Source organism: Mustela lutreola, chromosome 6 (assembly GCF_030435805.1).
Source record: "Mustela lutreola isolate mMusLut2 chromosome 6, mMusLut2.pri, whole genome shotgun sequence".
Taxonomy (NCBI): Eukaryota; Metazoa; Chordata; class Mammalia; order Carnivora; family Mustelidae; genus Mustela; species Mustela lutreola.
The window spans coordinates 16054767-16081963 of record NC_081295.1 but is presented as its reverse complement, the minus strand read 5'-3'; the positions used below and the strand labels follow the sequence as shown (position 1 = coordinate 16081963).

At 42.6% G+C, this 27197-nt stretch overlaps 1 long non-coding RNA gene across 1 annotated transcript; it reads left to right on the top strand.

The window, feature by feature from the left end:
• The first annotated feature begins 7759 nt into the window (after positions 1-7759).
• LOC131833087 (uncharacterized) lies at positions 7760-26801 on the top strand. The gene is made up of 2 exons (XR_009354315.1): positions 7760-7897; positions 25766-26801. It is a non-coding gene; the product is annotated as an uncharacterized LOC131833087 (long non-coding RNA).
• Positions 26802-27197: the final 396 nt, after the last annotated feature.

Here is a 27197-nt window from a genome sequence, read left to right as displayed (position 1 = left end):
CCCGCTACCCCAGAGAAAAGTTAGAGTATGACCACCAGCCAGCCAGCTGCTGAAGCCAAATCCTCTGAGTCATCCTCTCCCCTCCCCCACTGCCCCATTCCTGGGGCCCCAACTTCTAATCTGCTGAAAGTTCCTGTTTCTATTTTAAAATTTAAATCCTTCTTTTCCTTTCTCTCTCCACTTCTGTTCCTAGCCGCACCACCGTGTCCTGCCATATTTGTCACAAAACCTGCCTTCCATCCGTTCACAATCCTGGAATCAGAATGACTTTTTTTTTTCTTTCTTTTGAAATAATTATAGATTCACAGGAAGGTGCCAAAAATAATGGGCAAGGAGATCCTGTGTACCCATCACCCAGTTTCTGCCAATAACAACAGTTTACATAATGGTCAAAGCAACAAATACATGCCCAATCAGGATACTGCAGTTGATGCAACCCACAGAGGGGATTTTATGATCTTGTCTGCTTCTCTGTGTGTGTTTGTGTGTATGCAATCATATCATGTGGTAGATTCATGTAACCACAGCTAAGATAAAGACAATAATCTTTAAAACCTGTGTGTCAGTCATGTGGCTTCCTTGCTAAACTCTTTCAGTGGTTTCCCATCCTTCCAGAATACACTTAAACTTCTGCCCAAGCAACTTCTCAGCTTTCTGCCAGACCAGAGCGCTCTGGTCCTGTTGCTGGCTTGGCCCCGCCCACACCCCCTCCCCCACTCCAGCTCTGGAAACTGCTGCTGTTTCCCCTCTGGTTTGCTTTACTCTTGACTCCTCCCTTGGTTGGCTTATTCCTTCTCAGGGGCCGCCATTCATGTCACCTTCTCTAACCACTTCCTCTCCCTCACAGCACCCCGGATTTGGCTCAGCTCCATACACTTGTTTATTTTTTACTCTTGTTTTATTATGTTCAGTTAGCCAGCAGATAGTACATCATTAGTTTTTGATGCAGTGTTCAATGATTCATTAGTTGCATATAACATCCTGTGCTCATCACATCACGTGCCCTCCTTACCTCGCTATAAGTTATCCAAGGACAGGCATCTTGTCAACAGTCATTTCTTCAAAATGTCCTGCCGGGCCTGGCACTCAGTAAGCAGGTGGAATGAAGAAGGTCAGGGTCAGATGTCTGTCCTCATGTCCAGAATCATCCAGGGTAACTCAGGGTCCCAATTATTTGATAGGAAAGCAATGTGTAGTTATATATGTAGAGAAAATCGTATTTTAAGCAGAATAATGGCCTTATACTCAATATAAGTAATACTTTAAGAACATGAAGGTAGAGACTTTTTTAAATTTTTTTTTTTGAAAGTCTGTATCCAATACATTTTGAGGCACTGAAAGAAAAGTTGTATTTTTTATTCTTGATCAAGTTGCTTTTTTGGTAAATGTTTAAGATAGTTCTGTTTCTTTTTCTGCATTATATTTTGTATCCTTAGGAAAAGTATCAAACCCATCTCTCTCCCTATATATATGTATAAAGAGTAAACCTTCCAAATAGGACAGTGTTTTACTGAATGCAAAAGTGTGTCCTTGGTTAATACAGCCTGGCGTGTTTGCCTCAGTGTCCTCAGTCACTGCCACCCAGGATGACTTTGTGAGTGATGCCAATTTTTAAGTTTAGTCCCAAACATATGGGGATAGAGCGCTTCTGACTTAGACAAACTCACTGAAGACTTGATGCCAGCAGGCCAGCAACATGAGCTACATTAAAAAAAAAAGTATACCTCGGGGCACCTGGGTGGCTCAGTGGGTTAAGGCCTCTGCCTTCAGCTCAGGTCATGATCCTGGGATGGAGTCCCACATCGGGCTCTCTGCTCAGCAGGGAGCCTGCTTCCTCCTCTCTCTCTGCCTGCCTCTCTGCCTACTTGTGATCTCTCTCTGTCAAATAAATAAATAAAATCTTTAAAAAAAAAAAAAAAGTATACCTCTTAAGGTGGCCACCAAAAATGTCAATGTGGCCTTCGTTGATGGGCCTGAGGGAACTTTCTTGATTCACTCTGAATTGAGGGAATCCGCTGAAGTGACACAGGCTATTGGCGAACACTTGTGGTTTATTTGTCCCATCTCCCACGAGGGGAGATCCTACTCCAGTGTAGGAACTGCTCTGGACAGGATGAAGAGAGGGAAGTCAAGTGCGTTCCAATTTCTCCACACATTTCCTACTTCCTGTCTCATGAGGATGGCTCGCCTGTTCTTTCCCTGCTTCATCTCTGTCCTAAACGCTCAGGCCAGGACAGGTTCCATGAAACTCTTCCATGTTTGCCCAAGCAATGTGGACTTTGGTTCCCCTCTGTGATGTCCTCAGAGGCCCATTAATGACACCATGGTGGGCCAGGTACAGTGTGAGAGACTCAGAAGATATGTGGAGCACCTGGTGGCTCAGTTTTAAAAGTCTGACTCTTGATTTGGGGCTCAAGTCATGATCTCTGTGTTCTGGCGATTGAGCCCTGCATCAGGCTCCACACTGGGCATGGAGACTACTTAAGATTCTCTCTCTCTCTCTCTCTCTCCCCCTCTTCCTCTGTTCCTCCCCACCCTTCCTCCTCTTGAAAAATAAATAAATAAATAAATAAATAAATAAATAAATAAATAAATAAAATAGAAGATATGGAAGTTTGGGCCATCGAGACACTTTCAAGTCCAGCAGGGAATGGAGATAAATGGATAGGTCATTGCAGCAAAACGTGAAGGCGGCTGCTAGTTAGGCGTATGGGGCAACAAGCCTCACAAACCTGGGAAAGCCCACTGAGCAGGAAGAAGGAAAAGCTCTCTGAGCTCCGAGGGAGGCAGTTTCCTCCAGCTTGTCCTTTGAACAAAAATCAAAGCCGGCCACAGAGAACTCCTGCTGACAAGCTCTGGGACTAGTGGGATCTCCTTAAATGGTCCCCAGGGCCAGCTTGCCCCCTGTTCCTGAACCTCCAGTGGCAGTGTGACCAGGAGGCCATGGGAACTGTGGTTAGAGCAAGAAGCCCCCACAGCGGTCTCGAGGTCCCCACCTCTGCACTTGGCTGAGTTCCAACTGACGGTGGGGCATCTCCTTGCAAAGTTCTACTTCACGCTGCTGGTCTCTGGGCTTAAAAGTGTTTTCTTAAATTGCACTTTAAAGTTATTAAAATAGTACCTATGATACTCGTCCCCCTTTTCCCCTGCAAGGAAACTATTGCTGAAAGGGCTTAAGTTCCTTCCTCTCAGAGCCGAGCCTCCATCCTTTGATTCTGTGGAAGTCAAAGATCTCCTTACTTGGAGCAAATTTTCTCTGGGTCTAGAAATGCCTCCCCTGCCCATTTCAGATCATTGTGTGTTGCAAATCCTTCCTGGGGCTGCTTAGGGCTCAGTGTCTGTTGATTTTCCTTCCAGCTGTTCTGAGGGGCCTGAAGGAGACCGTGCTGAGGGAGAACTGGGAATGTGGAGGGGACAGCATAACATTCCAGGACAGCAGCGGCCCCAGTGCCTTGGCACTGTTTCCGGACTTCCCTAAGCTTTAGTTCCTCACTTGAACACTGGGGGTCCACGAGGATGCTTACCTCTGAGGGCCAGGAGACCACAGCCATGGGGCACTTAGCCTGGAGTAATGCTTAAAAGATATTGGTGACAATAATCCCTGATCTCCATTGTGGGTCAAGCATGAAATGGAGATGAAGAACTCCCAGTGTGAGCATATGGAAGGCTTTCTATGACCACCTGGAAACCTGGGCGTGGCCACAGTCTCCTGAGTCTCTGGCCAGTGGCTGCTGGCAGGTGGCAGAGGCATGATTTCAGACAAGCTGCGTGTCACTCCACAGGGAAGGACGGTGCAGGGAGAGCTAGCCAGCCTCCTCTGCATCGTGTGTTCCTTCCCTTGGTTTCCCTTTCACATAGCCGTGGGCCCCCTCTGCACAAAAATGGGGTGCCAGGCTGCCTGATAATATTCCTGGCGGTATGAGAATGACGGCCCAGGGTAGAACTGTCTACTTCGTGGGAAAGCAGGGCAAGGAGAAACATAAGCACTGTCATTTTTTAAAAAAAGATTTATTTATTTTAGAGAGTGAGACAGAGCATGAGAGGGAGGGGAAGAGGGTGAGGGAGAATCTCAAGCAGACTCCAAGCTGAGCACTAGCCCAGTGGGGGGCTCAATCCCAGGACCCCAAGATCATGACCTGAACCAAAACCCAGAGCTGGATGCTTAACTGACTATGCCCCGCCAGGCGTCCCTGGATATTGCTATTTTAAAAATTCCTTCTGATCCCAAAATGTAGTCATCTTTCTCCATCTGGGCGTCCGGGTTCCAATGAACCAATAACTTTTTCCATAAATAAAAAAGAACCAACAAAATAGAAAAACATGGCTTGCCCTCACAGAGCTTTGACTCAGTGGGAGGGACTGACAATAATGTCAGATGGTAATGAGTGTCATAAAAAAAAGAAAAGAAAGCAGAGAAAGGGGGTAAAGAGTCCGACCATGTTTGGGGTTGCGGTTTTAAATAGAGTGGCCAAGCACTACCCCGCTGGACAGGTACCAATTGAGAAGGGACCCACGAGGTTGGCAAGTGAGCCTGCAGCAATGTATGGTAGGGAGAGGTAAGCTTACAAACAGAGAACTACAAGTGCAAAGGCCCTGAGGTAGGAGAAGTCCTGTCATTTTCAGGGAAGGCACTAAGCAGAAGGAGTGAGGGGAGACAAGGAGAGGGACAATTTAGGGGGTGAATGGCAGATGAAATAATGTGGTGCCTCTAGGATTCTGGTTTTTGCTCTTGGGTCATCCAAGAGTTGACATCCAAGAGTGTCATGATCTAACTTATGTTTTAAAGGATCACACTGGTTGGTGTACTGAGAATAGACAAGAGAGCAGGGATGGAAGGAAGGGCAGTTAGCAAGGTATTGCTTGAGGATGATGACTTGGATCAAGTGTTCTTGGGGAAGACCACAGAGAGGGCTGGTTTGGAAAGAACCAAGAATTGAGGGTGGTTGGGATTGGAGAGGTTGAGTAGGCCTGGCCGGACAGTCTGGAGTTCAAGCAGATACAGACAGTGGCCAGCGTGTGTTGGTCTCTAAGCCACTGGATATGTGAGCACCTGTCCTCAGTTTGAAATGTGACTTGGGGTAACACTTTAAATAGCATAAAGAAGATACTGGAGTAGGAATGCGCAAACCTGAGAACTAGGGGAAGGTTCTCTCTGTAGGCTTTTTCTTTCTTCTTTCTGTGTTTAGACTCCTTTATTCATTTTTGTATTTCTGCTGTCCCTCACAGCAGTGTCTTAGAATATTTCTATTCTGTTCCAGTAGGAATCGTGGTGAAGAGGAGAGAAGACAATCAGAACCAACACAAAATTAGATTATTTCTTCTCTTTGCACAGATTAAGTCGAATAACCTCAGCCTCTAGTTCTGTGTCGTGGTGCGAGAGGAAACCAAAATGTCTCTGAGGTTTTTTCTGGCTCGTTTCCGCCTACCACGTCTGGAAATCAGGTGACCCCAGAGGTTCCTCTCCTGGAAGCTTGCATGGAGATTTGAACTTACAGCAGCTGATGTGGCGAGTGGCCGCTGGCCGCTGGCCGCTGAAGGGAAGGCGAGTCCAGCAGTCAGGGGAGAAAAGCTGCAGCTGGACCTTGGTTCACACCCTAGTTGTGCTGCTTGCCAGTAGCATGGCCTCGGACAAGTCACTTAACATTTTAGCTTTTGTTCCTGTGAAATGGGGATTACCTTTCAGTGGAACCTCACCATTCTTGGGTTCTGTATTGTGAGTCTGCCTACTTCTGAGACGTATTTGAATCCCCCCCATCATTGCTCATGGCACTTTTGTGATCATGGGAGGCTTCATGCAGAGCAGAGAAAAATTTGAGTTGCCTAGAGCAGCCACTCATTCTTAAATGATGTCAGACAAGGTAGCATGCTGCCTTTTTGTTCCTGTCCCACATGTGAACAAGTGTCCTTTTTGCAGCATTTGCTTCATGCTACATTTTTTTTTAATTGAGCATTTTGATTTTGTTGTTTAAAACAGCCCTGAGCCTAGCACTGATGCCGTGAGGTGCTCCTAAGCTCAGGAAGGCTGTGATGGGCCTTATGGGAAAAAGTGCATTGTCTTAGATGATCTTCATCCAAGCTCTAGTTATTGAGCTGTTGGCTGAGAGTTTGATGCCAATAAATCAGCGGGATGTGTTTAAAAGGTGCCTCTCAACTGAAGCATGCGTGAAGCATGTTGACGTAAGGATCGACTAATGAAAATGATGTGACCGGGGGCCAGCAGGAACCTAAACCAGTCTTTCTGCTAGGAGCAATGGTTCCACATTTGCCAATTCCGTGTTTGTGGAGACTCTCTAAAACTTAACTACCTGCAGTAACAAGAATCAGTCATACTCGTTCTACCCAGCACAAAAGATGGTTGCAAGGATAAACTGAAATACCAAATATAACACTGCTTTCTATGCTATAAGTGCCAGTGAGAGGTGGTCACGCTTATTCAGCAGCTGAGAGTAGAGGAAGTTTCTGGACATCGGTGATGGCAGCCCATCTCCCCCACCTCCCTGCCATGCAAGGTGAGTTGGTTCTTTGCTGTTCACATTCCTAGTACAAGGAAGAAGAACCGGGAGAAATGAGGTGCCCATTCAGCATGAGGCGGCAGGCATCCATTGTGTGAGGGCTCTGTGTGACCCCAAATAAAATGGTGAATGTGCATGCCTCTGAAGCTTCCGGAACATCTGAGTGGGGCCCTCATCTTCCTGAGGCATCCACTTTCCTCTTACCTAATGCCTCTCTAATCCCAGAGGATCCAAGAGAGCAAAGGGGACACTTTCTATGTCTATCTCCTGATTTCCCTTCTCTGTGCATTGGCCATGGGGAAGATATTCTGGATGAACTGAGGAGCATGGGGAAGTCAGATGAGCCTTTCCTCTGATTAATTTGGGGTCTCAGAGAGGCTGACTTGCAGGGTCAGAGACTTTCCTTGATACCAGGTGGAGGGAAGCCAGAGTAGTAACCAGTTGTAGTCAGGTGGGTGAAGGCTTTCAGGAAGGGTTTCACCAAGCTGCCTTAAGGTTCTGAAGTGGCCCAGGCAGAACCCAAAAGTAGCTGTGAGTCACCTGTGGGTCCTGTCAGAGAAAGGTTCGATGACTGAAGCCAAGGAGGCCTCTGTTAGGGTTGGGGGGGTACCATGAACTGGGCCAAGCAAGAGTCTTGCCAGGCTTTGAGGAGGTCCTACCGCACTGTGATGTGGGGTTAGGCCTGGCAGGTCGGGGGCACGCCTGTAACAGACTTCATTCATCCCTGAGGACTCCCTGGCCAGGCACCCAAGGGAGAGAGGCAGGGGAGGGGAAGGCTACTGAGGTGACTAGCATTTGTGTCTCGAAGAGGCTGAGCTCTGTGCCCAAAGGGCTTGTCTCTCAAAAGGTAATGGGCAGGTAGGTTGCCTTGGATCCTATAAAATGTATATTCTGACTCAGGAGGCCTGGGGTGGGATCTGAAACTTGAACGAGCTCCAGGGTGAGGCCAGTGTCCCTGGGCTCAGCCCACACTCTGAGTAGCAAGACTCTGTGTAAGAGATCAGATCCTGAAATGAGCTGGAGTTTAAATGGTAGTAATAAAAGTAGTGATAGAGCCTCAGGAGGACAGTGAGTTTGCAGACAAAATTAAGAAAACTCTCAGATGTTCTTTCTGCATGTCCAAAGTGCCCCACTCATTGTTCTGGAAAGGCAGGGCCCCCAGAAAAGGACCCAGGAGAAAAGGTACACAGGCGAGACATGATCAAGTCAGAATGTGGTGACTACGATATGATTCCTCTCAGTGATGATGACCTCAATTCTACAAGCATTACAGAGTGCCTTCTAGGGCAGACGGTCCTCTCAGAGCCCTCGTTGCCATCGGGAACAGAAGGATGACAAGAGATGGTTCCCTCGAAGATGGATACACAAACAATCACGCTTTCAAGGTATGTGTGTGTGTGTGTGTGTGTGTGTGTGTGTGTGTGTAAAATTCTATGTAAACTTTGGGATATGAAGCGTCATTACATAGCATCTAATAAGATCATGCAGGGCCAACCGTCTTAACGGGAAGCTCCGCAGTGGACAAATGAAAAGTGCTTTTCAGCATTACAGGGAAACTGGATGGCAGCCTTGATTGTACCAAGGTTGATTGTACCGCTCACCCCACCTAATGGCTGTTTACCTAAATTGCAGGGCCAGTTCCTTGTGCCTCTTAGAAACCCGAACTGCATGACATGTTAGTACCTGTCTCTGAGAAGGATCTCGAAACCATCTCTACCACATTGGAACCCTGGTAACTTATCGCTGGCACTGTGCCTGCAGGTCCTTTTGAATTTGTGGAAAATACCACCTTCTGGTTTTGAAGGTTTCAGTGAGTTGATGTCTATCGAGGAGAGACGAATCTTTAAAAAAAGTTTTTCAATAATTTTTGGTGCACCAAAATAACCAGAGAAAGAGAGAAAGAGAGCCAGCCAGCCAGGCAGAACCTACTGAAATATAAACAACAAAAAGAGAACTATTTCTGCAAGTGTTAAATCTTAAATGGTGCCCAGAGTAAAATGTATTTCTTGATATATGTGGAAGAGATATATATGGATACCCTATTTTTAACCATACTTTATTTCTCCTGATCAAGATATATTTATTAAGCACCTTTTGTTTCTGGTGCTAGGCACTGTAAAGTGAGTTAAGCAGATTATGGACTCTGAAGTTTCAAAGGGCAATACCATTATTAAAATCTCCCATAATTCCAGGAGGGACCTAGGGTAGGGGGCAGAAAAAAAGTCAAAAGCCAGCTGGAGTCAAGAGGCAAGGAATGTAGACTCTTTAGCTTTCCCTCTACTCTCATAATCTTTGTCAACCCAGCTTCCCCTTATCTGATGTGGACATTTGACATTTTCTACACAAAATCCACTTCAATTCTCATCTTCCAAGAAGAATCCTCCCCAAATTCTCTCCTGTATTAATTTTGGGGCCACCACCTCTAATATCCAGCCTCATGCTACTTCCAGAAGTTAGCCAAAGATCTCCTAAATTCTAGTTCACTGACGTAATTTTGTCTTTGAAGAGTGTTGATGTGTATCAATCAGTTATGTGATTGGAGGAGTGCAGAACTTTCTGGCAGGTGACTATGGCTACTGTTTTTGACAAGGTGCACATCAGCTGGGTGTGTCAATTGGGTAATTATACTGATATGACTCACAGGGTTGCCAGTCATTAAACAAAGTAGGCCATTCATTGTGCTTAACTGCCTGGTTTGCAAGAAAACCCAAAAGTTAGTTTTCTTTAGCTGAAAATTTTCCTTCCTTCCTTCTGTTTAGTCATTCAGTTCAGCATTTATTAAATGCCAGATTCTATACAAAGCTAGAGTAACCTCAAAGCCAGATATTCTGACTTTATGGCACTTACAGCCTAGAAAGAGAGGGGGGTACATAAATAATTAAGTATCACGTGAGACACTAGGAGGGGATTACTGTGTTATGGAATGTTTTAAAAAGGGACACAGGGGCACAGAAAGGCTCCTGAGGAAGTGGCATCTGAGCTGAAAAGGCTTAATTACTAGAGAAGAGGGAAAGAGTCTTTCAGATAATATGAACAGCATGTGCGAAGGCCCTGTAGTATCAAGGGCACAGTGAATACAAAGGACCGTGGAAAGACCTCCGTGGTTGGAGGGCCGGAAGGGGACGGGTGGCACTGGCTGGTGGAGGTGGGGAAAACCTGGAGGATGCCGGGCTGTGAGGACCACGTTGAGGAGTGCATGGGTAATTTTCTATGCTCCCCTGCCCTCTTCTAATTGTCAAGGAGATCTCCTGCTCATCCTTCAAGAGAGGAATGAGACAAAGAAGAAAACAGGAAATAGCTGGCAAGACTTCCTGGCTTTGGTTTCCCTAAAAATATTAGGAGGATGTAAGGGGCTTTGAGCTCTGGTAAAATGTTTAGAGGATATCAAAGGATGAAGAAGTTCTACTTCCCTCAAACTAGAAAAATATTTCTTAGATGAGGAAAGGGACAAGATGATGGGCATTGAGGGCCCTGCTAGAGGGACAGAGGGACAGAATTTTCCCGCCAGGAATGGGAGGTAGGGAGCCCTTGGGAATCAGGCAGGTGGGGCCTTGGGCAGTCTCGCAGTAAGGCCTGCAGGCCTGTGTGGTCCCACGTGGGTAAGGGGATGGAGTGCCCAGCCCTGACCTGGGGGAACCATGGGGATGTCAACCTCTTGTCTGGACCCCTCCCAGCATGTACTATGGGAGGCTCTGGACTCTGGACCCAGTTCCAGGAAAGATAGAGTGGGGTATGTGAAATCTGCAAGTTAACTGGGATTTGGTTGCTGCAAATGCTACTAAAATCGAGAGGAAAGGAGGTTGGGAGAGCAGGAAGTGTTATTCGCATGCTTGTGTCGTCCCAGGATGCCTGGTTGGCTGTGGGAAGGGACTGTTCTTTGCTAGACTCTCTGTTCTTTTGAATTAAAAGACAAAACAAACAAAAAAAAAAACCTCTTATCTATTTTCAAAATGTGATGAATGTATAAAACCTTACCTCTAGAGAAAAATGGATTTTTTTAATGTTGGCTTCTTTACTGTTTGTGGGCTTTTTAATTTGCATAAGCAGATATGAAACCTGGTTTGTTTTTTTGTTTTTTTTTTTTTTTTTACAGGCACCAAGTTGCTTCATTATGGGAACCACAAGTGCCTATTACCTTAAGTACAATCTGGTCTTTTTTCTCTCTCTGTCCAATATCTTATGTTTTGATTTATGTTGATGTGTACATTGTCTCAAACTCTTTCCAAAGAACCTGTTAAGAGAATATTATTTAAACATCTTATTTAAAAAGTTCAAAAACAGAGGTTTTCCTGAATCAGTTCAGATGAGTGAATGTGTTTATATTCCTGGTAATAATGGGGATGTTGGATACTTATTGGCTTGAGTGTAATTCCTTCTCCAATGATGATGGTATTTTCTCTCCTGATGCCAGAGTTTGTCTCAAATCCTTAAAAAGTGGTTAGAGATTCTCCTATATATTTTTTTTTATTTTATTTATTTATTTAACAGACAGAGATCACAAGTAGGCAGAGAGGCAGGAAGAGAGGGGGGGGGGGAAGCAGGCTCCCTGCTGAGCAGAGAGCTGGATGTGGGGCTCTATCCCAAGACCCTGAGATCATGACCTGAGCCGAAGGCAGAGGCTTTAACCCACTGAACCACCCAGGTGCCCCTCTCCTATATATTTCTTAATTGAAACCTCTTTGTCTACAGTGTATGTTTTTTATAGTTATATAATTGTGTAATTTTCAAATTCTCCAGTTAAAATAGAACACTAAGAAACAAATATTGATGGAAAATACAAATAAACATCTGTGGCATCAGGAGCAGAATTTTGTACCACTGACCTTTAAAGAAGGTGCTAGAATTTTGGAACCACATTCTGGAAGGGACACTTGACTTGCTCCAGAATTAGCAACAGTCATGTTGGAATTGCTAAGTAGATAGTTACTGACCGACTAATGGATGGTGCCCTATGAGGAAATTAGTAGGATCGACTTCCCTTGGATGCGATCTCAGATGATTTCTTTTTTTAGAATAAAGTGGACCTGTTTCTGAGATGTAACATCCAGAGCTTAAATTATTTGCAAGTGATCTGAAAAGCCCATGGTATGTAGTAAGTGTTAGATTTGCTGAGATGGGAATCGGTGTGCTTTAAAGCTGGAGTGTAGGAACAAATTTCAGAGCTACTAAGTGAGCCTAGCCAACTTCCAGCATCTCCATTTCTACTGGACTTAACTGTTCTCTATCTCCTAGTTTGCAAGAGCCATCTGGAAGTGTCCAAAGAGATCACTTTGCTCTTTTCCATTGAACTAAAATACTTCTGTGAAGAAAATCATTGTCGGTAGTGGAATTTGTTATTTGGAATTCCTCAAATGCCAAGGGTCTACTGTTGTGCCTTTGAATCAGAATTGGACGAAGGGTCCCCTTGAACTCTCTTCCAGCTAAAAATTTCTTTTATTGTAAAAATCCTCCTTGCAGTGAATAGCGCAAGAACACATTTCAGCTTCCTACCAAGATCCACAAAAACTATAAATGTTTCCGCCCAGTTTAAGAAATTGTACTTAAATGTCCTAGCTGCATCTGGAATCTGGAATAGGGTTGCTTCTGGTTTAGATCAGTATCAGATTGTAGAATCTTGGTGAAACCAGACACATGACAGGATCTTTTTGCTTTTTGGTTTTTCTTACAGTCATTTCTACTAACAAGCTCAGTGAAATGGAATGGCTTTAAGGAATGTCAAACAGAACATACAATTTGTGGGCAGTAACATGATACTTGTTATTGGAGAATTCAGAGTCTAATTTGATGAAAATATGTGAGGTACAAACAAAATAGTATTCTTTGAACGAGTCCAATTAACAAATTTTTAGATCTAAAAATAGATACCTCTTCATGGAGGGAAGGCCAAAGTATAAGAATAAAAATGTTAATGGTTCTATAAGGTTCTAGGTTTCTATCTGTTCTGAGGCACCTAGGAGGGACCTGGGGAATTTCTGTAGGGAAATGAGAGGCTGAATTGGACTGAGCAAAATATTGGAGTTTCAGATAAAAATTATAGAGGGTGTTATGCCTAAAAAAATACGTCAATCAGAGAAAGACAATTACCATATGATCTCTCTGATATAAGGGATTTGAGAGGCAGTGCGGTGGTGCGTGGGGGGAAGGGAGGGAAACAAGATGGGACCAGGGAGGGAGACAAAACATAAGAGACTCTTAACCTCAGGAAACAAACTGAGGGGTGCTGGGGTGGGAGGGGGAGGGATAGGGTGGCTGGCTGATGGACACCAGGGAGGTTGTGTGCTATGGTGAGTGATGTGAATTATGTAAGACTGATGAATCACAGACCTATCCTGGGACAAAGAATACATTATATGTTAATTTAAAAGGAAAAAGCAAATAAATATTGCTAAAGTCATGAAAGTTCTCCATTCATTCATTTCTTTCTTTAATAAATATTGAGTGCCCATTATGGCAGGCATTATGCTAGATCACCACCTACCTCTGCCTTTGAACATATACTTACTCAGGTATTGGCGTAAAAAATGACAAAGATAACAAGGCTTCCTTATCATTTCACAACATGTTTTTAAAAATGGATACACTGTTGGCACTATGTTACAGAGAGCAGATGGAAATCAAAGGAAGACTCTGAATGTCTTATAGTAACTGTGCTTTCCCATCCATTTTAGGTGAAGGTGCAAGTCTGACTAAAAGGACAAGCAACAGGAATGATGGTACAGGAGATCTGTGTCCTGCTCCCGTTCCCTTTTACCCTTTGGCAGGTGCTAGTGGGGGAGTGGGGACACTGATAAGAAGAGCCTGTGGGGCTCAGAGGAAGTAGGAAAAGGGAGGTGGTTCCATGTTTCTTTTTAGGAGGGTTGGCAACAAGTCCGTTGGAACCAACTCCAATATGTCTGTTGTTCTTGCAGCCTAACATTCTTTTTTTTTTTTTTTAGAATTTATCTTGATTATTAAATATATGATTAATGATGGTGGTGACACAAAACCTTGAAAGGAAGGAGATGGGCTGTTGGAACACTCTTCTTAGTTCTAATGTTCTTTTTTTTTAATTAACATATAATGTATTATTTGTTTCAGGGGTACAGGTCTGTGATTCATCAGTCTTACACAATTCACAGCGCTCACCATAACACATACCCTCCCCAGTGTCCATCACCCAGACGCCCCATCCTTCACACCCCGCTCCCCTCCAGCAACCCTCAGTTTGTTTCCTGAGATTAAGAGTCTCTCATGGTTTGTCTTGTTTCATTTTTTTCCCTCCCTTCCCCTATGATCCTCTGTCTTGCTTCTCAAATTCCTCATATCAGTGAGATCATATGATAATTGTCTTTGATTGACTTATTTTGCTTAGCATAATGCCCTCTAGTTCCATCCACGTCATTGCAAATGGCAAGATTTTATTTTTTGGAGGCTGCATATTATTCCATATATTTATAATATATATTATAATATATAATATACATATATAATAAAAATATTATATATTATAATATAGGATAAATATTAAATAAATAATATATGTTTATAATATATAAATACATCTTTATCCACTCATCTATTGATGGACATCTGGGCTCTTTCCAAAGTTTGGTTATTGTGGACATTGCTGCTATAAATATTGGGGTGCAGTTGCCCCTTTGGATCACTACATTTGTATCTTTAGGGTAAATACCCTGTAGACTGCAATTGCTGGGTCATAAGGTAGCTCTATTTTCAACTTTTTGAGGAACCTCCATATGTTTTCCAGAGCACAGCGTAACATTCTTAACTCAAATCAAGCTCTGCATGTTAAGTTACTAAAAAGAAAAAAAGGACCAAAGTATATGGATATTTTCGTTAGCATCTGCCTGATGAGAACATGTCCGTCAACTAAGAGCATTTTCTTCGCGTGCATCCTTTGAGTGTCACAATCATCTGTGAGTCAGGAAGAAAGACCAGGTTTTGTTGTCCTCATTAAAGAAGATTAGAGCAGTTAGGTAATCTGCCTAGCCTGGAAGTGGCTGAGCAGGAATTTTATCTCAGATCAGCTCACTCAGGGGCTGAGTGGGGAGAACATTCGGGAGACCTGATTGAGGTGTTGGGTCTACAGGCCAGACGGTACAACCCTCCTAAGCCCCTTGTCCATGGTAAAGTGAGAGGCTAGGTTTACCCAAGTCCTCCAAGGTTCTGTGACTCTGTGGTGGGGGGGACATTAATCCATCCACTCTCCTCTCCCACTGATTCCCAGTAGGTGTCAGGTATGGAAATTAGAGATACAGGTAATACTTACCAGCAAGAGTTCCTTTTTTCCTGTAAGTACAGACTTGCTGAAAAATCACTGGGGAATCAGCAAAGCCCCTCAGGGCTCCAAACCTCTTTAAGTAATTTGTGCTGCCTGAATCTGAAGTGAGGTGGAGGAACACAGCTCAGAACAACTCTGTTCTGAGCTGTGGACAAGCTGCCTCATCCCAGCAGGACGGGAAAATGCTGCGAGTCTCCCGGAGCTACATTTACTTTACCAGGTGATTCTTCCTCAGGAAAGCTGTCATTTTATGGGGTCCCTTGGTGGCTCAGTGGATTAAGCCTCTGCCTTTAGCTCAAGGCATAATCCCAGGGTCCTGGGATCAAGCCCTGCATTGGGCTCTCTGCTCAGCAGGGAGCCTGCTTCTGCCTGCCTCTTTGCCTACTTGTGATCTCTGTCTGTCAAATAAATAAATAAAATCTTTAAAAGAAAAAAAAAAAAAAAAAAAAGGAAAGCTGTCATTTTAGAATGTGAGCCGTAGCGTGATACCACAGAGCCTGAGTTCTGGATACTGTGGTTACTTTGGACTTTAGGTCATCCCCTGAAATGTCGCCTCTACATTTCCTTCACTCACCTTCCTGCCAGTGTTTCTGACCCTAAAAACTGACTTTTTTTTTTTTTTTAACCACCCATAATGTGTTCCGGGTTCCTGAATAGTCTTTTTTTTTTTTTTTTTTTAAAGTTCTATTTATTTAAGTAATCTCTACACCCAAGGTGGAGTGTGCAACTCTTGATCTCAGGGATGCGGGTTCAAGCCTCACACTGGATCTCAGAGATTACTTTTTTTTTTTTTTTTTAAAGATTTTGTTCATTTATTTATTTGAGAGAGAGAATGTGCATGAGAGAGAGAGAGAGAGAGAAGAGAGAACATAAGCAGGAGGAGCAGCAGGCAGAGGGAGAAGCAGACTCCCCGCTGAACAAGGAGCCCAACATAGGGCTCAATGCCAGGACCCTGAGATTATGACCTAAGCTGAAGGCAGACACTTAACCAACTGAGCCACCCAGGCAATCATTCCTAAATAGTCTTGATCTCCCTGGTAATCAGACCCTCACTCCCCAGAAGGGAGAAACAAAGAAAAAAGTACACTCATATTTTGAGCTCTATCTCGAATCCCTGTGAGGAAATGGATTTTTTTGGGTGAAGCAGCCACCACTGTTGGCTGCTGGGAGTCCTGGTCCTGCCCGCCTGCTCAGCAACATAGTCCTCATCTCCTGGGGCAGTCCTGCTTTCAGTATCCTGTTTTACTGCAGTGCAGTGGTAATGATGTTATCGCTCTATTAAACAAATGGAGGGATGAGCCGGAAGCATCTTAGTTAAAAGACAGCTCGATTCTATCAGGCTGTTGAACACTTTACCCTTTGATTTAATTTTATTCTACTGGGATCCACTGGGTGACAGCTTCTGGTGTACATTCTAGAAAAAAAGATCTCTTTTCTGCCCTTCTTCCCACCCAAGTTAAGGGTGTGAAGTGAAGACATAAACACCATCCATTGAAGGGCCTTCTCTTGTGAGTTCTCTGCTGCCAACAGGCAAATGGGGCAGGCAGCCTCACTGGCAGGTGACAAGGGAGCAGGGAAGAAATCATTACTGCCTAGTGAACCTTGAAATGGTGTGGAAGCTTGGTCTGAGGCCATGAATCCAAACCTATGAGTTTGACAGGACTGTCTCTGAAATATGATCTGAGTATTTAACTTGTTCCCTTCTGGTTAAGTACTAGATAGTACTATATATAATCATATAAATGGTATAACAAATAAAGTATTCACACTGAAAAGATAATATACATTGGGATTAGAACATGTTTTTAAAGAATAGTTTCTTTTAAGGATGCTATATAATAATAAAGGGAACCATCCAACAAGAAGATATAATAATTGTAAATATTTATGAACCAGGCATGGGGGCATCTAAATACATGAAACAGTTAATAACAAACATAAAGGAACTAATGGATAATAATATAATAATAGTTAGGGACTTTAACCCCTCACTTATATCCATGGACAGATCATCTAAACAGAAAATCAACTAGGGAACAATAGATTTGAATGACACACTGGACCAGATGGATTTAACAGATACGGTCAGAACATTCTCTCCTGAAACAGCAGAATACACATTCTTTTGAAGTGCACATGGAATATTCTCCAGAATAGATCATATATTGGGCCACAAAACAAGCCTCAACAAATTTAAAAAGATTGGCGTCGGACCATCCATCTTTCCTCAGCGTGATGCTATGAAACTAGAAGATAACCACAGAAAAAAATCTGGAAAGAGCACAGATATATATGGAGGTTAAATAACATGCTTCTAAACAATGAATGGGTCAACCGGGAAATAAAAAAATTACATGGAAACAAATGACAATGAAAGCACAAAAGTTCAAAACTTTTGGGATGCAGCAAAAGTGGTTCTAAGAGGAAAGTTTATAGCAATAGAGGTCTATCTCAAGAAGCAAGAAACATCTCAAATAAACAGCATACCCTCACACCTAAAGGAGCTAAGGAAAGAAGAAAAAAAAACTAAAACCAGCAGAAGAAAGAAAATAATAAAAATTTGAACTAATAAATGGCATAGAAACTTAAAAAAAAAATACATCCGATCAATGAAATCAGGAGCTGACTCTTTGGGAAAAAAATTCACTATAATTGACAAACCTCTAGCCAGACTTAACAAGAAAAAAAAGAGAAAGAATACAAATAAATAAAATCACAAGTGAAAGACCACACCACAGAAATACAAATAATTATAAGAGAATATTATGAAACACGAACAAATTGGACAACGTAGAAGAAATGAATTGACTCCTAGAAGCATACAACCTATGAAAACTAAAGCAGGAAGAAACAGAAAATCTGAACAGACTGATCACTAGAAATGAAATTGAATCAGTAATCAAAAAAACTCCCAACAAACAAAAGTCCAGAACCAGGTGGCTTCACAGGTGAATTCTACCAAACGTTTAAGGAAAAGGTAATACCTACTCTCCTCAAATTATTCCAAAAAATAGAAAAGGAAGATAAACTCCCAAATTCATTCTATGAGGCCAGAATTACCCTGACACCAAAACCAGATAGACATCACAAAAAAGAGAACTACAGGATAATATCTCTGATAAATGCAAAAAATCTGCAACAAAATGCTAGCAAATGGAATTGAAAAGTACATTTAAAAAACCATTCACCATGATCAAGTAGGATTTGTTCCTGGGTTATAAAGGTGGTTCAATATTTGCAAATCAATCAATATGATACATTATATCAATAAGAGAAAAGATAAGAACCATATGATCATTTCAATAGATGTAGATAAAGCGTTTGACAAAGTACATTCATACATCCTTTCATGATAAAGACTTTCTACAAAGCAGGGATCATACCTCAACATAATAAAGCCCATACATGAAAAACCCACAGCTAACATCATCTTCAGTGGGGAAAAGACTGAGAGCTTTCCCCTAACATCAGGAACAAGACAATGTCCACTCTCACCACTTTTATTCAAGATAGTACTGGAAGTCCTAGCTACAGTATCTAGTAAGAAAAAGAAATAAAAGGGATCCAAGTGGGTAGTGAAGAAATAAAACTTTCCTATTTGTAGGTGACAGGATACTATATAGAAACCACAAAAGACTCCATCAAAAAACTTCTAGAACTGATAAATTCAGTAAAGTCACAAATACAAAAATCAATGTATAGAAATCTGTTGCATTTCTCTACACCAATAATGAAGCAGCAGAAAGAGAAATTAAGAAAACAATTCCACTTACAATGGCACCAAAAATAATAAGATACCTAGGAATAAACCTAACCAAATAAGTAAAAGTCCTGTACTCTGAAAATTATAAAAACTGATGAAAGAAATTGAAGATGACACAAAGAAGTGGAAAGACATCCCATGCTCATGGACTAGAAGAATAAATATCATTAAATGTCTGTACCACCCAAAGCAATCTATACATTTAATGTAATACCTATCAAAATACCAATGGCATTTTACACAGAACTAGAACAAACAACCCTAAAATTTGTATGGAGCTACAAAATACCCCAAATAGACAAAGCAATCTTGAAAAAGAAAAGCAAAGCTGGAGGCATCACAATTCTGGACTTAAAGTTATATTGTAGAGATATAGTGATCAGGACAGTAAGACATTGGCACAAAAACAGACAGCTAGATTAATAGGACAGAATAGAAAACCCAGAAATAACCCACAATTACATGGTCAACTAATCTTTGACAAAGCAGGAAAGAATACCCAATCAGAAAAGGACAGTCTCTTCAACAAATGATGTTGGAAAAACTGAACAGCTACAAGCAAAAGAAAGAAAGTGGACGACTTTTTTACACCATACACAAAAATAAATACAAAATGAGTTAAAGGGGAGCCTGGGTGGCTCAGCCATTAAGTGTCTGCCTTCAGCTTAGGTCATGATCCCAGAGTCCTAGGATTGAGCCCCACATGGGCTAACCTGCTTCTGATCATCGGGAAGCCTGCTTCTCCCTCTCCCTCTCCCTCTCCCCCTGCTTGTGTTCCCTTTCTTGCTATGTGTCTCTCTGTCAAATAAAATTTAAAAAAAAAAAAAGATTCAAAATGGGTTAAAGACCTAATTGTGAGACCTGAAACCATAAAATCCTAGAAAAAAGCACAGGCAGTAATTTGCCTGACATTGGCCATAGCAAGTTTTTCCAAAATAGGCCCCCTAAAGTGAGGGAAACAAAAGCAAAAATGAACTATTGGGACTACATCAAAATAAAAAGCTTCGGTACAACAAAGGAAACAATCAACAAAACTAAAAGGCAACCTACAGAATGGGAGAAGATATTTGCAAATGACATATCTGATAAAAGGGTAGTATCCAAAATATACAAAGACCTTATAAAACTCACCCCCTCAAAAATAATCCAATTTAAAGATGGTCAGGAGACATGAACAGACATTTCTCCAAAGTAGACATTCAGGTGACCAAGAGACACACGGAAAAGATGCTCATCATCACTCATCATCAGCAAAATGCAAATCAAAACTACAATGAGGGACGCCTGGGTGGCTCAGTTGGTTAAGCAGCTGCCTTCAGCTCAGGTCATGATCCCAGGGTCCTGGGATCGAGTCCCACATCAGGCTCCTTGCTCAGCAGAGAGCCTGCTTCTCCCTCTGCCTCTGCCTGCCTCTCTGTCTGCCTGTGCTCGCTCGCTCTCTCTCCGTCTCTGACAAATAAATAAAATCTTTAAAAAAAAAAATTACAATGAGATGTCAGCTCACACCTGTCAGAATGGTTAAAATAAAAAAACACAGAAGCGACAGGTGTTGACGAGGATGTGGTGAAAAGGGAAACCTCATGCACTGTTGGTGGGAATGCCAACAGGGGTAGTCATTCTGGAAAACAGTGTGGAGGTTCCTCAAAAAGTTAAAAATAGAACTACCCTATGATCCAGCAATCACACTACTGGGTATTGACTCAAAGAAAACAAAAGCACTAATTCAAAGGGATACATGTACCCTTATGTTTATGGCAACATTATCTCCAATAGCTAAGATATGGAAGCAGCCCAAGTGTCCATCAACTGATGAATGGATAAAGATGATGTAGCATATACTATATCTATATCTATATCTGTATCTATATCTATCTATCTATCTATCATCTATCTTTCTATCTTCAATTACTCAGCCATAAAAAAGAGTACAATCTTGCCACTTGCAATGACATGTATGGAGCTAGAGAGTATACTACTAAGTGAAATAAATCAATCAGAAAAAGACAAGTACGATTCCACTCCTATGTGGTATTTAAGAAACAAAACAAATGAGCAAAGGGGAAAAAGCAGAGAGAGATGAAAACCAAGTAACAGACTTTTGACTACAGAGAACAAACTGGTGGTTACCAGAGGGGAGGGTAACGGGCAGATGGAGGAAATAGGTGCAGTGGATCAAGGAGCAAAGGCCTCAGGAACACAGGCTAATTAAGATAAAAACTGAAAAATGAACAAAAAAACAGGCTGTGGCTTTGCAAAGAGCATACTCTAGCAACCTTTTGGAGAGATCCACATGGCAGAGAACGGAGACCTCCTCCCTAAGCCCGGTGAGTGAGCCTCTTATGAAAAGACCCTGTCACGCCAGGGACACTGCGGCAGACGGTAGCTCCAGGCAAGCGGCTTTGTGTGGCCTCCTGAGAGACACTTTCCTGGACATAAAGACACCGCTACACCACTCCTAACTTCCTGATCCAAAGAAAGTGTCTGAAATAGTATTTATTATTGTTTTAAACCACTAAAAAAAAAAAAAAAAAAAAAAAAAAAAAAAAAAACAGTTTATTTTAAGGAATATTCTAGATCTGTGGGTCTCAAGCCATGGACTTTGTAGGGCTTCAGGATGCATTACGTAATGCATTCCTTCCAAAGGGCACATTGAGAGATACATTCCTTCCGAAGGGCACAGGTTGCTTTGCATCGAACGTGATGCCTAGTGCGTTAGTTTCTGAGGGCTGCTTTCACCAAGTGCTGAACTAAAAACTACAGAGATTTATTGTCTCCCTGGAGGCTAGAAGTCTGAAAGCAAGGTGTTGGCAGGGCCATGTTCCCTCAGAAGCTTGGAGGAAAGGATCCTTCCTTGTGTCTTCTAGCTCCCGGTGCTTCCTAGCAATCCATGGCCTCCCGTGGCCTGAAGACACGTCACTCCAATCTCTGCCTCTGTCATCACCTGATTGTCTTCCTTTGTCTCTGTGTCTCGCCTCTTCTTCTGAGGATACCAGTCATACTGGGTTTGAGACCCACTCTACTCTAGAATGACCTTGTCGTCAGTTACCTAATTCCATCTGAGATGAATGACTTTATTTAAAAAGTCCGGTCAGGTGTCGAGGTACTGGGATTAGGACTTCAGCATATCTTTTAGGGGGATACAACTGAACCCACAACGAGAAAGGATACAGGATCCAAATTTCCCCAAATTATGTGTCCAGAGCCCTTTTTCATGGAAGAGAATACTGTGGAATGAATGACTTGTGGAACCTGTGTATGAAACAATGCTCTTCCGCGTCTGGAATGCCAACTCACGCAGTTCTTCAGTTTCCCTCAAATACTACCGTCAGCATTGCTTTCAGGTCTTGCTGCTCGGACGCCACTGTTCTTCCACTTCCGTTTCCGGGGGAACCATGGAACTTGCCACCCACAGAGGAGCTGCTCCTGCATTTTGAGTGAGACTGTGCAGTGGGTCTGGGCTGGAAAGGAGACCTTCCCTAAGCGCGTGTCTGCCATCTTGTGGTTGGGTCAGCCATCCCCCTGCAGGAGCCCGCCCCCCACCCCTTTTCTTTTTCAAATAAAACAGAATATTTTGCCTCTACTGGAATTGATACTGCATCAAAGGCCAATGTACTGGAGGCAGCAGCTCGCTCCAGCTTCCCCCTCCCCTCCTGGACAGCCTTGTCTTGTTCTGCTGGGCTTTACTCTGGTCTGCGTACCTCTAGGCCATGTGCTGTTTTCCCTGCTGCTTCTCACAGGCCTCTCTGACCCCACTGACCATCACATCCGCTCCATCGTTTGTGAACTCTTCTTCCTTTTTAAGTCTTTTTTTTCCCGGTGTTGGTTAATTAACACAACCTGTAGATAGCAATCAATCAATCTTGAACCAATACAGATGTATAAAACTCTTTATAAGCCCATTTAAGTATGATAAAATGATATTTATTCTTCCTAAATGTCACACACTCAATTTTCTCCTCTATTTTATTCTCTTCAAATCTAGCCTGGGCTATTTCATTTAAAAATGTCATTCATAACCACTGAATTGATTGCATTACCCATTAATGGGCTGCGGCTTGTATTTGGAGAAGCAGTGACCTGGATTAAGGAGAAATTTCTTGAATAGTCTCCCTATTTCTATTCTTACTTCTCTGCAATCTATTTTCCACCCAGCAGCAAGAATAATCTTTTAAAAACCTAAATTAGATCAGGTCTCTGAGCACTTAAAACCCTCCTGGGTCTTTTCATTCAGCCAGGATGAAACCCACACTCCTTGTTATGCCTGTGAGCTCCTATGTGGAAAGGTTCTTTCCAACTCTGTGTTCTCCAGCTCACCCTGGATCTCTCCAGGGTCAGCGACTTCTTCCTGCTTCACAAACACTGGCTAATCCTGGCCTTTAACTTCTCCCATGCTCTTTGTCTCAACCCAAAATCCCTTCCTCAGAGGCCTTCCCTGGTTCCCTTAGCCCTATCTTGTTCCTGCTTACAAATTCTCCCTATTTCATTGCTCCTTCTAGTTCTTCTTTTCTTCTAAAGTTATTGGTTTGCTTGCTTGTTCACTTTCTCTATCTCCCACTGGGAGGTAAGCTCTGTGGGAGGGGATTGGGGACTGTCACAGACTCTGAGGTAGAGATTTCCCGTAGACCTTTATCAGGGAGCTCTGGGATCAACACTGTGGAAGGGAAGGGAAGAGATTTCACCAGGAAGAAGGGCCATGGGGCCATGGTGCCATCTCAACAGATGCCCCACAGGGAATCAAGATGAGACGACTCTCCCAAACTGACCAGATTGAATTGGATGCCCAAGCCTTTGGATCTCTACCCAACTGACCATTGATGAGGGCTGTGTGACATGAGGCAAGACTCACCAGGGCTGACAGCTGGGCTAAGTGCTGGCAGCACCCGCAGGACTCTCAAAGGGGAACCCACATGTCATGCCACCTGTTTGCCATGACCACAGTCCCATCATGGAGGACAGTATCCAGTCCCATTGCTCGATAGTCGTCTCTCATGGGTTGGCTGTTGTTCTCAGACCTCCCCTCCCCCTCTTCATCTCCCTACTCAGATTCCCATCACCATCCTCCATGTCACTTTGCTTGGAGAACTTGATTCTCTCCCAGACATCAACAGCTCCCCTTGAATGCGATCCTATTCACATACCGTTGGCCAACTTTGGAAATCCAGAATACATGTTCCAACCGCCTTCTTTAGGTCACATTCTAGGATTTCTTGCCAAGCACCCATGGTCAAGTAGCTCTTCTCTGTTCACAACAGCAAGGAGAGGCCCTTGACAACCAGCCCTTGTGGACACAGCAGCTATTGTTGCTGAGCTAAGGGCAAAAGGATTGCAGAACTTTCTGACAAAAAGCTAAATGGCTGATTTGGGATTTGCTTTCATTAATATCTCATTGAATATGCTGAATAATAGCACTTTGCAATGGAGGATGATGGTGTGATGGTGATTGTGGGAGAGCTCTGTTCATACACCGACTGCCCGTGGCAGACTGTCACTTCTGATGGTCGCAATACTCAAGTAAAGGAGTAAGAGGAATGGCGAGAAGTCACTAACCTTTGTATAGAACATCACTATGGATTCTATACTTATTATGAAGGTTTTTGTCTAGGAGCAGGTAGAGGGTGTTACAGATGTAAAAGGACTAAGAGAAATAGGCCTCACTTTCAAGGAGCATAGAAGGTGAAACTCTTCCTTCTTTTCCTGAATCAGAATAATGGCTGTCATTCCTAGGGCATGTGTTATACAGCTCACTATATTAACTCTTTTGCCTCTCACACAGCCCCACGATGTGGGGGTTGGGGGAACTCTTGTTGCCTCAAGTTTGCAGAGGAGGAAACTGAGGCACAAAGAGGTTAAATGACTTGCTCAGGTCACACTGCTAGTACCTGGTAAGTCCAGGACTGAAACTCGGGCAATCTGGCCCATGAGGTGACACCTACTCTCTAAGTAATTCTAGTTCTAGAACATCATGAAAGGAATTCTTATGTATTCAAGCTTATATTTTAGGTGGTATATCGCCTTTAAAATTCATAGGAATATTACATCTTGATGGTTGAAAATATAGAAAATGTTGAAAATATGACTAAGAACATTAAAAACCAATACCACTCAGAAATCATCAGCATTAATGTTCTGATGCCTGTCCTATATTCTTCTATGCAGGTTTCTAATATTAACCTAGAATATAATTGAAAATTTTATCTTGTGCTCTAGCTTATATTTAAAATTTTGTCATATATTTTTCACTTCATCCTCTTTTCTATTTAATGTATTTTTTCTTATATTTTCCCACTCATCTCCCTATATTATTAAATTCTCATAAAACATAATTTTAATTTGCTACTAATTAATTAATGTATTTATTAGAGAATGAGAGAGTGAGAGCACGGGGGAGGTAGTCTCAAGCAGACTCTGACCTCAGTACAGAGACAGACATGGGGCTCAGCCGCACCACCCTGAGATCATGACCTGCACTGAAACCAAGGGTCAGACACTCAATCTATTGTGCCACCTGGGTGCCCCTTAATCTGTTTTTTAATAGTCTATCACGACTTGCTTCATCATGTGTATATCTTTGTTGTTTATTATTGTTTTTAATCCTTTATTATATATAGTAGTGAAATGAACATTTTGGGTAAACAGTTATTTCTGTGTTTCAGATTATTTAAGATTGATTCCTAAAAGAGAAATTTCTGGTTTAAAACAACTCTTCAAAAGACATTTACTAAATATTGGAAATGTTCTTTTCATTAAAGCTGTATAACTTACATACCTCAGATGTGTCTGAAACAAGAAAGACTTTTCATCCTGGTCTCGCCAACCTTGAATATTGTATTTTAATGTGGTTCAAATGAGGGGGCTAAAGTCTGACTATTGGTGTACTGAGTTGGTAAATTAAACCTGGTGTCTTATAGTTAATTTCTATTACTTTCCTATTGAATTTGAACATTCTTTATATTTCTAGACTAATGTATTTCTCTTGTGCTACTTTTCTGTTGTCCTTTTGCCTATTTGAATCTGATGATTTTCTTATATCAGTTTGCTCACTCTTTTAATAGAAGTCTGTTTTTTCTTGGTTGTATTCCTTATGGCTGTGTTCTGGTTCAATTGTCCTTTAATTTTGTATGGGCTACTTTGATATACAGAGGTTTTAAATTTTTTATAATTATTTAATCAAACTATCTTCCTTTGATTTATTCTATGGCTCCTTTACAGAAAAAGTGCTTCTTGGTCCAGGTGCCCTGGTGAGAGGTGGGCCCACAGCGATTTCATGAAGGAGGAAACCAGCTCCAACTGACCTCCTTCAGTTCCCTCCAGGTCCTGTCTTCCATGGTGCCCTCAGCAGCCTCTTGACCAATGGGATTCAACCCCTACCACGCAAGCTCTTGACCAGAAGCAAGATGGCTCCAACCCATCTACCTTCTGAGATTCCTCCCTGACCTGTCAGAAACTCACTCATCTAGGCAAGTGTATGCTACTCTAAGGACAGTGTCACATGTCACACATTGATGAAGATGTGCATAAAGGAAACTTATTGACAAAGACTTTCTCCTTAACCAAAACTGAGTTGGACTTCCCTGAACCTTCTTCTCTGCTAGGTCCAGACCTGGGGCTATGTCCTTTGTCCTCTTAGTCCAACTTTTAGTAAAAATCCTCTGGATCAGTTTAGCAAAAATCCCCCATGCCTGCTATCTGATCAATACTTCATTCCACCCTTGGTATCTTCTAACCCTGGCCTGCCTTCAGCAAGAATCCTGTTGGCTCTATCAAGAATCTCTCTAGCCTTGATATGTCCCCTTAATAATTTTCTATCTACTGACCCACCCCACATCTTGGCTATCAATCCCCACTTTCCTTGTCATCTTCAGAGAGGAGCCCAGTCTCTCTCCCTTAGTGCAAAACCGCCCTGCAGCAGACCCTTAATAAAGTCTTCCGCAAAAAATGGAATAATATTTTTAACATTCTACTCTGCTACTAGGATCCCAGGAAGCCTGTTTGGCATTATTCTGGAAGGCTGAATGTTTCTCTACCTTGTGGCCCAGAAGTTCCCTTCCTGGGATGCTCTTTTTAAGAGGCACCAGAACCGTTGTAGCCACAGTGGGAGACAGAGGTCTGCACAGGGCAATTCTAGGAAGGCATCATTCACACCACGGGCTCCCAGCAAGTGTGAACATGGTGGCCCCTCTTCACATGTGTTGCTTGACCTCTTCAAGCCTGCTTCTTCTATAAAATAAAGATTTTTTAAAATGTTTATTGTTGGGATTTGAGTGTAATGCTCACCTCTTTCTCTCTGCTGCTTGGAACTCAGAGATAGACCCCGGAGTTAGACAGATGGGAACACAAGTATTAGTTTTATTATTGATAAAACTCAAATGGGGAATTTAGCCCCCATTTCTCTCCCTTTCTCCCTCTGTCCCTTCCTTCCTACCTTTTTTTTTTTTTTTGCATGCTGATTTCTTTTTTTAATTTAAAATAAATTAATTAACACATAGTGTATTATTAGTTTCAGAAGTAGAATTTAGTGATTCATCAGTGGCATATAACACCCAGTGTTCATTCCATCAAGTGTCCTCCTTAATGTCCATCACCCAGTTACTCCATCCCCCCTGCCCACCTCCCCTCCAGCCACCCTCAGTTTGTCTCCTAG